The sequence below is a fragment of the Amblyomma americanum genome, chromosome 4, assembly GCF_052857255.1.
Source record: "Amblyomma americanum isolate KBUSLIRL-KWMA chromosome 4, ASM5285725v1, whole genome shotgun sequence".
Classification (NCBI taxonomy): domain Eukaryota; kingdom Metazoa; phylum Arthropoda; class Arachnida; order Ixodida; family Ixodidae; genus Amblyomma; species Amblyomma americanum.
Window position 1 is genome coordinate 162599862 of NC_135500.1, and position 10869 is coordinate 162610730.

A 10869-nucleotide genomic window follows, 5' to 3' on the forward strand; every position below is an offset into this window, starting at 1 on the left:
CCATTCGTTCTCTTTGCTTTGAATTCCTTTGGTGCGTCTGTGGAAAGCTCTCTGCATGCGCAGGCTCCGCGTTGAAAGAGGCGGAAGTGTGTTTTTGTCGGTGCGGGGGTCTGCACTTCCTCCCATTGCTGTTCTCTCTTGCGTTCCATTCCCGTCCCGCCAGCATCGTTCCATTCCCATCCCGCTGCTTGTCAGCATCGGCTGCCTGTTTGCAGCGCTTTGAATTACGAACACAATGAAAGAGGTGAACATGAGATGGAAAAGATTCAGTGAATACTGCCATCTCGTAGTGTTTTATAACTTCTTTTCCACCGCCTCAGTAAAAATGCAGGATGTGAATAACATTGCATGCGATTCCTTCTACTGAGCTTCATGTATAAAGCGTGCCTCAATGTAGCCAGCTTACTTTTATTCTGGGAATTAAATGCATCAGAGGCATCCTGCGCGGTAGTTTAGGGAATGCATATGCTGATTAATTGATATTATCTATAAGGAAACAGGCTCGTTAACCTCTGCTGGTGAATGACCAGATGCAAGGCTGCAGAGGTAATACATTTGAAGATGAAAGCAATCAATAAATGTAAGCAGCTTGAGCTGGCGCAGCCCTTTATTAGCCATTCTAAGCAGGGGTCTCCTATGTGGCACATTCAGCTGCAGAGTACACACTGTAAATTTTTTGTCGATCCAGGCCACGCCTTCAAAACAGGTCCACGAACAGTGGTCCCTCCAGCGAGTAACACACCACGACCTGCATAAAAAAACAGCCGTTTATTCTAGTCGAAAAGTACAGCTAAAACACAAACCCGGTGCAAATGACGTGAAAGTGGTGCAAATGCGATGCAAAATGGTGCGCACAACACAGAACTGCGCTCCTACAGGCCCAACGCGTTGCACGCGACCAGATTCATCAGGCAACAGTGCGAGTTCAGAAAGCCATAAGGTAAGGGATCATTCGGCGGCAAGAAAAAAACCACACTATTTTCTCTACCGCGGTAAGCTCACGAGACTGTGGGCAGCCCAGCAACAAATACACTCGCGCTAGAACAGAAAATCTCACGGCGGATCTTACATAGAACGCGATGCTAATCCACTGAGCACTGCGTGCAGCAAAGTCTGAGTGACTATACTGGATTGGAATACATTGAATAAGGATGGACTGCTGGGCGAGTTGATAATAAATCATTGTGGGTGGTTTAGCGCGAACTAGAACTATACAGCGCTCGTCTGTGTTGTCTTCTTGCTTTTGCCCGTCGTCTAGTTCGCGCTGTACCGCTCATAATGGATTTGAATATGTTGCTTTATACCGCACGTAACTTCCTGCCCATAGTTTGCTTATTTTATTGCGCTCAAAACCTAATTAAACACGCGTTTTGTTTTAGTGGTGCTTCGCTACTGCTGTAGAGTTACCGGGAGTGAAAGCGGTAATAAATGTCAGCATCGTTATGATGAAGTTGAAATTTGTGGGCATTCAGGGGGAACATTGTTGTGCGAAGTTGTGAGCCATATACTTTCCACTTAATTTAAGCATACTTAAGACCGATTTTCTTGGCAAATACTGCATTTAGTTCATTTTGGCAAGCTTGGTTTTATTCCCCGTTTTGTATTCTTTGAAATGAAGCAGGAAAATTGTATAGTAGGAAATATTAATTTTTAGTATTTTTTCTTCAAACCACTTCCTAGTTGGCGTTTCTTCGCAATAAAACACCTCTAGTAACAAAACTACTGAGTGTACGTGCACTTTTTAGTTCAAAAACCATCTCGAATATCTCTAAAAACGGTTTGGAAGATTCATAATTCTATTTTATATTGGGGGCTCTACTACTAATGGGTGAAATGAAAGAAAAAGCGACATTCTGAGATTTTAAAGTTCAAAGAAAAAACGTGTTCACTTCAACTTTTCGGCGGAAACAACATCCACTAAAAAAATCTGTTTAGCGGCTCCAAGCCAATCAGTCAGTTGCTCTTCCTTGCCACTATGCTTACGTCAAAGCTTTTCTGGCTGTTTTGAATTTCACCCATAAAGTAGTTTAGACGGCGGGGCACCTCACGCAACTATATCATGATGTAGCAGATCGGTTAATGCTTTATCGGTGTCTAAGGGGGCAGTTCAGAGATGTACAGTCTCAGAGAGGCATCTTTTGCCAGCCACTCTTTGCTAGCTTTGTTGGCATTTTCGGCTTGCCCATTGCGACAGTTCTTAAGAACCTCTGGCTAACATGGCGTTGAGAACAGACTTCGACCGGTATTTGGGCGCTACAGGCTCGTTCTCAATATTCTGTTGTAAGTACGCGCGCCCAGTGTCGGTGTCTTTCAAACCCAGCCATTGAGAGACGATGCTTTCAGTAGCCAATACATGGAAATACATGGTTCTTTAAAAACAGCCCTGTCAAAGCCAAGACATGCGCTGAACAACCATATATAACCATTAATAACAACCAACTTGCCGAGTCTGCCATTCTTACAGTTCAGTCCTGTACGTGGGCCTCTGTTCTGCGTCAATCTGAACCTCTCGTATCTAGGTGTCCTGTCACCGGTCACATCAGCGCAGTGTGTCTCTTTTCGTTTTTCATGTATTGCCTCTGGTAGCACTGTTCTTAAAGAATTATGAATAACCACCAACAGGCGCAGCCTGTCGTTTTTCTACTTGTGGAAATACGTGGCCTAGGGAGCCTTATGAATGTTCTTGAAGGGGGCACAGACACAAAATTTCGAACGTAATCAAACCATATGATTTGCCTAATGGGCGTAAGGAGATGCCTTCTAGCAAGTTTTACTATCAGACATTGTGTGGAGCATAATTCAATACGATTTTGAGAGTTGTCCGAGGAGCTGCTCGGCATTCCCGCCCGCATCGAGTGACGTGAAGGTTACACTCGCCCTAATGATTGTGACATCACTGAACCCCGTAGTTGGTCACAGGAACAACCAGTGCTGGCTTTCCGGCGACGCTGAAATCATCAAAAATGTGATAGTCCAAGTTGGCCTGTTGATTGCGACTTCAAGACGCACTTCAGCATTGGCGCCGGCTGATACCGTGACTGCCGGTACAGAAACGTTCGTAATTAATTGTTAAAGTCGCGTACGTGTGCATTGAGCTCACTTTCATAAATGCGAGGCCTGCAGGCCTATTTTAATAGAAAAAGAATGTGCATTGAAAATCTTTGTGTCTATACGTATACCCTTTAACTGCCCAAGCAAGGCGAAACAGAGCTCTCAACATAATCACGTGCGAACAAAGCAAACCGAAGTGTGAAACGAGGCAAGAAAAGTTGACAGCAAAGTGTTCCCACGTTTTATAGAAATTGTCATATACTTTTCATGCTTTGACAAATGACAGTTCAAGAACCAGCTGAGTTTACAAAAACCGCCCGTTTGCTTTAGGGATCATTTTTATTAGTGAAATGTGAGTGAAAAGACGCTCCAATGCGATCGCCATATTCAAACACCACTTTGGTTTCGATAACCACTCTTCTTGCTCTACTAGGACACGAAAAATTATGCGAATCACAGAATAACATTCAGGGTGGTTTCGGCTGTCAATACAGGTGGAATGCTAAAAACCACTTTTTCTTTCCCTACTCATTTTAGACTTCCCTGTGCCCTTAAAGTGTTCATTTTGTTATGTTTCAAGAACACCTTTCATTGCAGCCATAACCTGGAAATGGAGCTGCATCTACACGTCAAGTGGACTCAGGCAGATAAGTAGTGACTTCTCTTTGGCCTAGAGACCGCCCGCTTTTGGGATAGAACATGCATGGCCATCGTTATAATGCGCTAGACAACCAAGAAATGCAAGCCAACACCTCACTGCAGTCAGAAAAAAAACTCGCTTCAAATTGTTTAAAACAATGCGGTTCTTAACTGCCAGAGAAAAAACATTCTTGATGTATTTTTTGCCAGTGAAATTTCATTCGCTTAAGGAAAGGCGTTTTACACCAATGTCTTTGGAGCTTCTAAAGCAGAATTTATCAGCTAGAGCACTGATATTTCATGTATTATTTTCTAATGTAGTAATTTCAATCATTCGTTATGCATTAGTTCATTGCAGACAATCATTTCATACTGAGTTTTCACATTACGGCCACATCTGTAAGCGTCCTCTTTCATAAAGCAAGCACAACTGTCCACAATATTACTTCTTCGAATGTAGTAATTTCAGACGTTCCTTATGCATTAGTTGATTGCAGACAAATATTTAATACTGACCTTTCACACTACAGCCACATCCGTAAGCGTCATCTTTCATTAAAGCAACCACAACTGTCCACAATGTTATTTTTTCTAATGTAATAATTTCAGGCATCCCTTATGCATTAGGTAATTGCAGACAATTATTTAATATTGAGCTTTCATATTACGGCCACATTCGTAAGCGTTCTGTTTCATAAAGCAAGCACAGCTGTCCACAAATTCTCCTCCTCTTATAGCGCCACGGCAACCGGTGCCCTTTTCAACTACTCAGCTCGGTGTCGTGAATCGCTCACTGGGTGAAAGACAGGGGCGCGTGCCGTCAGACTCTGAGGTGTGTGCCAGATGCTCCGCCAGGAATGAACTCACGCCACTCCCTGGCTACGAAACGGACGCGCGGAAGCCGCATGCAAACGTTGCGCGCTGTGCATTCTCAGCAGTGGCGGATGGTCTTTAGAGCGTGGGAGAGAGTGAAAAAAAGGCCTGTGTGGGATGCAGGAGGTACGGCGGGGTTGTCCTCACTGGCAATCTTCAGCTCCGGAGCTAAGGCGCGAAATTTCTGGAACGCCAGTGCCGGAGAAGCAACTGTCCGTTCGAGCAGACGACGCCAAGGCCGGCACATGTCGGAAGAGAACGACACTGTCACGGCTTCTCGCGGCGACCTATCACGCTCGGTGCGTTAGACAAGGCCGCGCTTAGCTGCAGTCTTGAGTCTTCTGCCGGGTGTATATCGGGCACCAAGCAGCAACACTGGGGGAGACACGCAAGTAACTGTTACCTACGCGTGGAACAATGTGCATGGCTTTAAAATTCCGGCAATTTATTAGTGCGGATTATTCAGGGAAGGCGTTTCTAACAAAATTACAGGTCACACTAAATCGGATGTAACGAAGGACACGTAATTCGCCTTCATGCCCCCCCCCCCCCCCCCCCAGACTGAAATGTATGCACGCGGTAGGCCGTTTATTGTTTCTCACTCGAACTCATGCACTTTTTGTCATCTTAAACAATTAGGATTTGATTTTTCCTGATTTTTGTCTTTTTTTCTTTCATTTCCATTATACGTTCCTCAAGGACGTCTTGTTTTGGTGGCCCCTCAGGCTTGGACAGGTGCCTGCCTTTCCTTCTGTCATAACTGCCGGTGGACTGCCTTTTCTTCAACCGAGAACACAGAGTGGCATGTTTAAGCACCTTGAACACGCCAAAGCCTCGGCTTCTCTTTACAAAAGCTGTTGAAGAAAAACGTTGGCACCTTTCCTTCGAAAGAAGAATGTTACTTTTCCTTTCGGCTAGCATCTTAATTTCGTAACTCGCTGCTACGCTGTACACTATTGAGCTCTTGTGTGTTATAATTGCGGTGAAAGCAGACCCGAAATCTAATAATGCAGTGGCTATATAAATGCAATTTCTCCATTCTTTCTCTTACGCTATAAAAAAGGTAAACTGCTAGTAAGTTCTTTTTTATTTTTATGCTTGCAATGTGGGCGCAGTGTTGTCATTTCTCGCAAACGAAAAGTGATATGAACATCAAAGGGCAGGAGCAAAGCGAAGACGCGGTAAGTGTCGATGTCGATAGACGCCTGATCATGCGATAAGGGAGATGCAGCTTCGAAATAGTCCAATGAATCCAATTGCAAAAAGCGAACTAATGGAGCTGCGAGCCAAAGGAGACTTTTCGTTTATTTCAAAACGCGTGCTGGCTCAATCGAAATAGCTTTTTTTGTTGTTGTTTTTTTTTGCGCCGCTCGTTTTTTTGCCTTCACGTAAGGAAACACTCGCAGGATTAAGACCAATTTCCACAACACAGTACCACTTGAGCGGCGCTGTCACCATCCAGTGAGTGGTGCCGAACAGAGATCGTTTGAAAACCAGTGTAAAATCGTTTGAAAACCAGTGTCCTTAAGCTGCACACGAAGCTGAAGTGTGCGCAAGGCAAGGAAAGCACTAGCGCACTTCCGGCATGGTGTTCTAAGGGGATATACATCACCAAGTATTTGCGAAAGCGAACTTTCTGGCACAGGCCCCACCGCGGAAGAACGTTGCACGCCAGACACTTGTGCGCTCGCAGCCTCACCCTAACGCGCTTCGTCGTAAGTGTGTGAGCACAAACCAGGAGTGCTTTCAAACATCGGCCTCGAAGCAGAAGCACCGTTTTGTCTGCCCTGTAAATCCCGCTGTTTTAAAGTCCAGTCACCGCTCTCTCACTGCCCTTAAGCGATTCGCCACTGTTTAAGCGATGCGCCACTGCCCCTGTTGGTGGCTGCTTCCAGCACAGCCACCGGTGGGATTTGCGAGATCCAGGTTCTTCTCCCCGAGCAACCTCTCGCGACCAATCATGTTTTTGACTACCACCTATCACTGTGGGTAGTTTGCTCACAATCCGCAGAGCAGGTTGCCGCCTGCCACGGTGGCAAGGTTGCGATGATGTCGCATAGGTGACGTGACCTAACTGCTAGGGTTGCCACTGCTTGCCTGGATACGCCGACGACCCTGGAGGTGACATTGAACGGGACCTTTAACGCTATCGCGCGTTAAAAGGGGGCAGAAATACAATGACGTGCGGTAACATAGCATGCATGGTATATGCCATACCTTGGCGCGTTGAACGCCTTTGGGCTCGGGACAGTAGGGTTGGAACTCACCGTGAGCATGTGCACTTCAGATGCAAGCAGTAGTACGGCGTCATTGCGACCAAAGCACTGCACTCCGGCTTCGGCCCAACAGCGATTAGAATCAGGTGATCTGCGATGCAGGCCAGATTCAATTTGTTGTAAATTTCCCTCCAAAGAGCAAAACACAATAAGAGCCATATATTTCAGAACGAAACTGCATAATGAGAACAGCATACAGGACCTCGCAATCACCAACGTCCTAATAAGATTGCGTGCACTGTAGAAGAAAAGCCCTGCGCCATAACTGCCCAATTAGCCCTAATCTGAACCGGGTGTAACCGCCCCATACACCAGCACATTTCCTAATACTCGCTACCGAGCTAACTCTCTGCCTCCAACGGCTGTACTTCCCTTCTTTTAAAGGGGACATTCAGGACGATTAATGTTGGTCGGTTTCGAGGATTACCGCATTCTGGCGGCAAAAGCTTTCACTAAAACTGCACCTTTCAAAAGCTACCTAAAGTCGAAAAATGACATAGAAGTGTCGCCATCACTGGCCGTTCGCACAAATAAACTGAATGCGGTGCGCCGACACAGTTTTTGTACGCGTCCCGGAGGCTAGGATAAGCCGTCATTCACTGCAAAGCGATGATCACGGCGGCCTCATCGATGTAAACGTTCCGCGTTTGAACCGAGGGCAGGGATAATTTTTCGAAGCAATTTTCTCGGCAACAAATGCATCTTTTGCTGGCGGACAAATATGAACATACCTAGGAATGGGCACAGAATCGATTTATAGAAAGAACAAAAATTGAATGGGGGTGTCCTCACTCTTCCTCTAAAATAAGCTCTGGTAGCCTAACAGGCTTATGGGCAAGTGCAACAGAGCCGCCTAAAGACGAAGGAGAGTGGCCATCGATTACATGTAATCCACATTACATGACTCGTCCAAGACCACTTCCTTCTCTTGGTTTCCTCTAATGGTTCGAGGTCAAAGCAATAACGCTCTTTTTTTTCCTTTTTCCTTGGTTGTCAAAACGCTACAAGCGGAAGATTAAACGCCGTGCACCTTGTCACATTTTGCAATTTTGCTTGTCTTTACTTTTATTCTACGCATCTAGTGAAAATTTACTTTTTTTTCCTTTCAGGAACATCCTCGTCTAATTTCACCAGCGAACACCGGTCACGACCGCGCACGTTCGTCTGATGATACAAAGACTAGAAGCGCACTCAACATCAAACCGCGCGCGCCCTCTTTTGGAAACTTGAGGTGGGGAAAACACGAACGTGAAAGGAAAAATGTGAGCAGCTGTCCCGCAGGCTAACGCGTTGTTTTATACGAGTTAACCGTTATGATATTTGCCAGCCACATTGCCGCACATTGCCCTGGCGTGCGCGCAAAATTGAAATGGATTACATACCACTAGAGGCCGCCAGAAACGGAAGTGTTTATTCAAATCAGGCCTTCTCTCTCTTTGTCCCTTCAGGCTGTGGGCAGCATTCCCTGCCGGGGCCGTACTTGAGCTTTACATATCCTGGTTCGCTCAACCTCCAGCGCAGACTCATTCATTTCCATACGTAACCTTATCTGAGCCGGCGAACGTCACACGCTATGAAGATTTATGAAAAACGTGCTCGTATGCGCACTTAATATGCATTAGCAGTCTCTGTCAGCACTTCAAGTGGCTCGGGTATCTAAAGCGCCGCCGTGGTCAAGGAAGTGCGATAGCGCAGCTATATCCGCACGGCTTTGGTGCGGCTCCTTCCCATAGTATGAATCAGTGGTATGCAAAGAAATGTCAACGAAGTTTCTCGAACCTTTAAAGCGGTATCTTAATTCAATCATGGAAAGCCTGAAGTATGAAAGAAAAAAGGCATCAGTGCGTGGAAGGTTTTCCAGGCATGTAACTTTGACAAAGAATGCTTGCAAAGCTGAACTGCAATGACTAGTGTTATTGAAGAAAAAAGATGGAGCCAGAATGGCATCCCTTGGGACGCGTTTTGGAGACCATTTGCAATAGAGATGGTCTTTACCTTGCTTGGTTCATTCGTCGCACGCAGGGTGCTGGTGTCGGTGTGTTTTTATTCTCAAGCTTTTATTCTATACTGTTACTTTACGTGCAACAACCTCAAATTTCACGAAAAGCTGCACATTGCTATCAGCAAATTTCAACTATCATCTTCGTCTGCCTTTTATAGCAACATCTGTTAAAGGCCCGTTCCTTAAATTTAGCGTCAATGTTGCAGTAGTAGTCTTCATGACCAGAGAATGGTAACCAACCACGGTAGACACCGGGAAGGAGGAGGAGTAAGGTTGCACTAACGTCACTCGTGATGCTACTTACAGCGCAGTTTGTTTTCGACGTAGCTCCTCCCGCTACTGTGGCAACCTGCCAGAACCCATGCAAAGACTTCGTCTTTCCGAATCAGGCCGCCTCCAACACCTCGAGAACATCTCCTGCCACTTCTCAGAACGCAAGGCTGCTTTCATGCCTGTCAAGGGCTGGGAAAGAAGTACTGATTATAGTTCGAGTATCTTTTTAAGACATGAAGAATGGTCTGGAGTAGTTCATATATGCATGTCGCTGTCCAATTCTTTGCCTCAATATCGCAATATGAAAATACCTCAACAGCTGTAGCGGAATCTGCCTGGACAGGCATGTTGTTTATTCAATTTTGATAGAACAGCGCAGAATGACTGCACCGGACAGGAGTTGCATGTCAGTCAGCGCCTGTCTCCTGCCCTGTCCCGTCGTTCTGCGCTGTTCCATCACAAAAGCTGAATCTGCATTACGTAATGGTCACAGTCCTTTCAGTTTTTTTCTTTCTAACGTTTCATTCCTGGATTTACATCTACTCGATAAACAGGATAAACAGCTGCAATAATACTAATATCGAAGTCCTTCAACACATTTTAAGTGTTCACGAAGCTTTCATGGAAGTTCGCCACAGGTTGAGGCGCTACCGCAAGGGGCGCCACAGTCAGTGTGGGAGCGAAAAATTGTTGCCGGCCTTGACAGGTTATGGCACGGGCGATTTCTTCAAAACGCACTCGCGTGAATGTTGCCGAGGCTTTCCTCTCCCACTTGTCGGCAAGCGACTTGTGCTGCACATGTATTCCGTCGTACCTTTTCCGTCGATCATTAAATGGCTTGGCGAGAGATTTCAGGTGAAAATGAATGAATGGATAAAGCCTTTGTTTCAAGGGGGGATGGCACTCGGCCGCTGTTGAGGAATTGTGAGGAGGGATGAAAAAAAAAACATGACTGTTTAGAGACGGTCTGCGGCGGCAGCTTTTTAGAGATATTTCTTCATTCATATTTCTCCCGACTGTTTTCAGCTCACTGCCGTACACGCAGCCCTAAGTTCTGCTCGTGAAGGCTGCTGCCATGCCAAAAAAGCGTTCGAGAGCTGCCTGGCAGCTCCTCTGCCTTCGTGCCTTTGCAGGATTTCTAGAAGGGGAAGCACTCCAGTCAAAAGGTGCATTAATGACGCTGCTGTTATTGAAAGAGGCGGAATAAATAGTGTCTACACAGCCTGTCCACGCAAGAAATGACCACGCATGTAACCAGCACACAATCGTGTGTCACAGATTTATGCGGGCTCCCCTTGGCAAACTTATAATTTCCTAACACAGCCTGTTAAAATGAATACGGTCACCAGGACCTGCTTGATTCGACTCGGGGAAAGCAGAGCTCTTACGACAGGCTTCAAATTTCTCTAACTGACCTGAGAAATCCCTGCATTACACGGGCGTTTGCAACTAGTGTGGGGCGCCCTAGATTATAACGCATGACAAATAAATTATATTTACTCCCATAGCACAAAGATAATCATGATAACTATGCAAATTATCAATTCTAACTCTTATGTTCGCTAGATTCCAGTGAGTTTATTTTCAGCGCAGATGAGAATAACATTTACAGAAGTTATCAGAAAATAAAAAGGGATTCGCCACAGTTCCTTTATTGGAGTACAGATGATCATTGATAAACGTACTGTTCTTCCTAGTATTTTTTTCTTGCGATAGCAATTATGCGAGCTTCAATCGACAACGGTCAAGTCGGTG

At 45.6% G+C, this 10869-nt stretch overlaps 1 long non-coding RNA gene across 1 annotated transcript; it reads right to left on the reverse strand.

Annotated features, from left to right (window-relative positions):
• Window positions 1-600: 600 nt before the first annotated feature.
• On the reverse strand, window positions 601-9386 carry LOC144130430 (uncharacterized). Its single transcript, XR_013314098.1, has 3 exons — window positions 9146-9386; window positions 6831-6930; window positions 601-748 (listed from the first exon to the last, which is right to left on the reverse strand). It is a non-coding gene; the product is annotated as an uncharacterized LOC144130430 (long non-coding RNA).
• Window positions 9387-10869: the final 1483 nt, after the last annotated feature.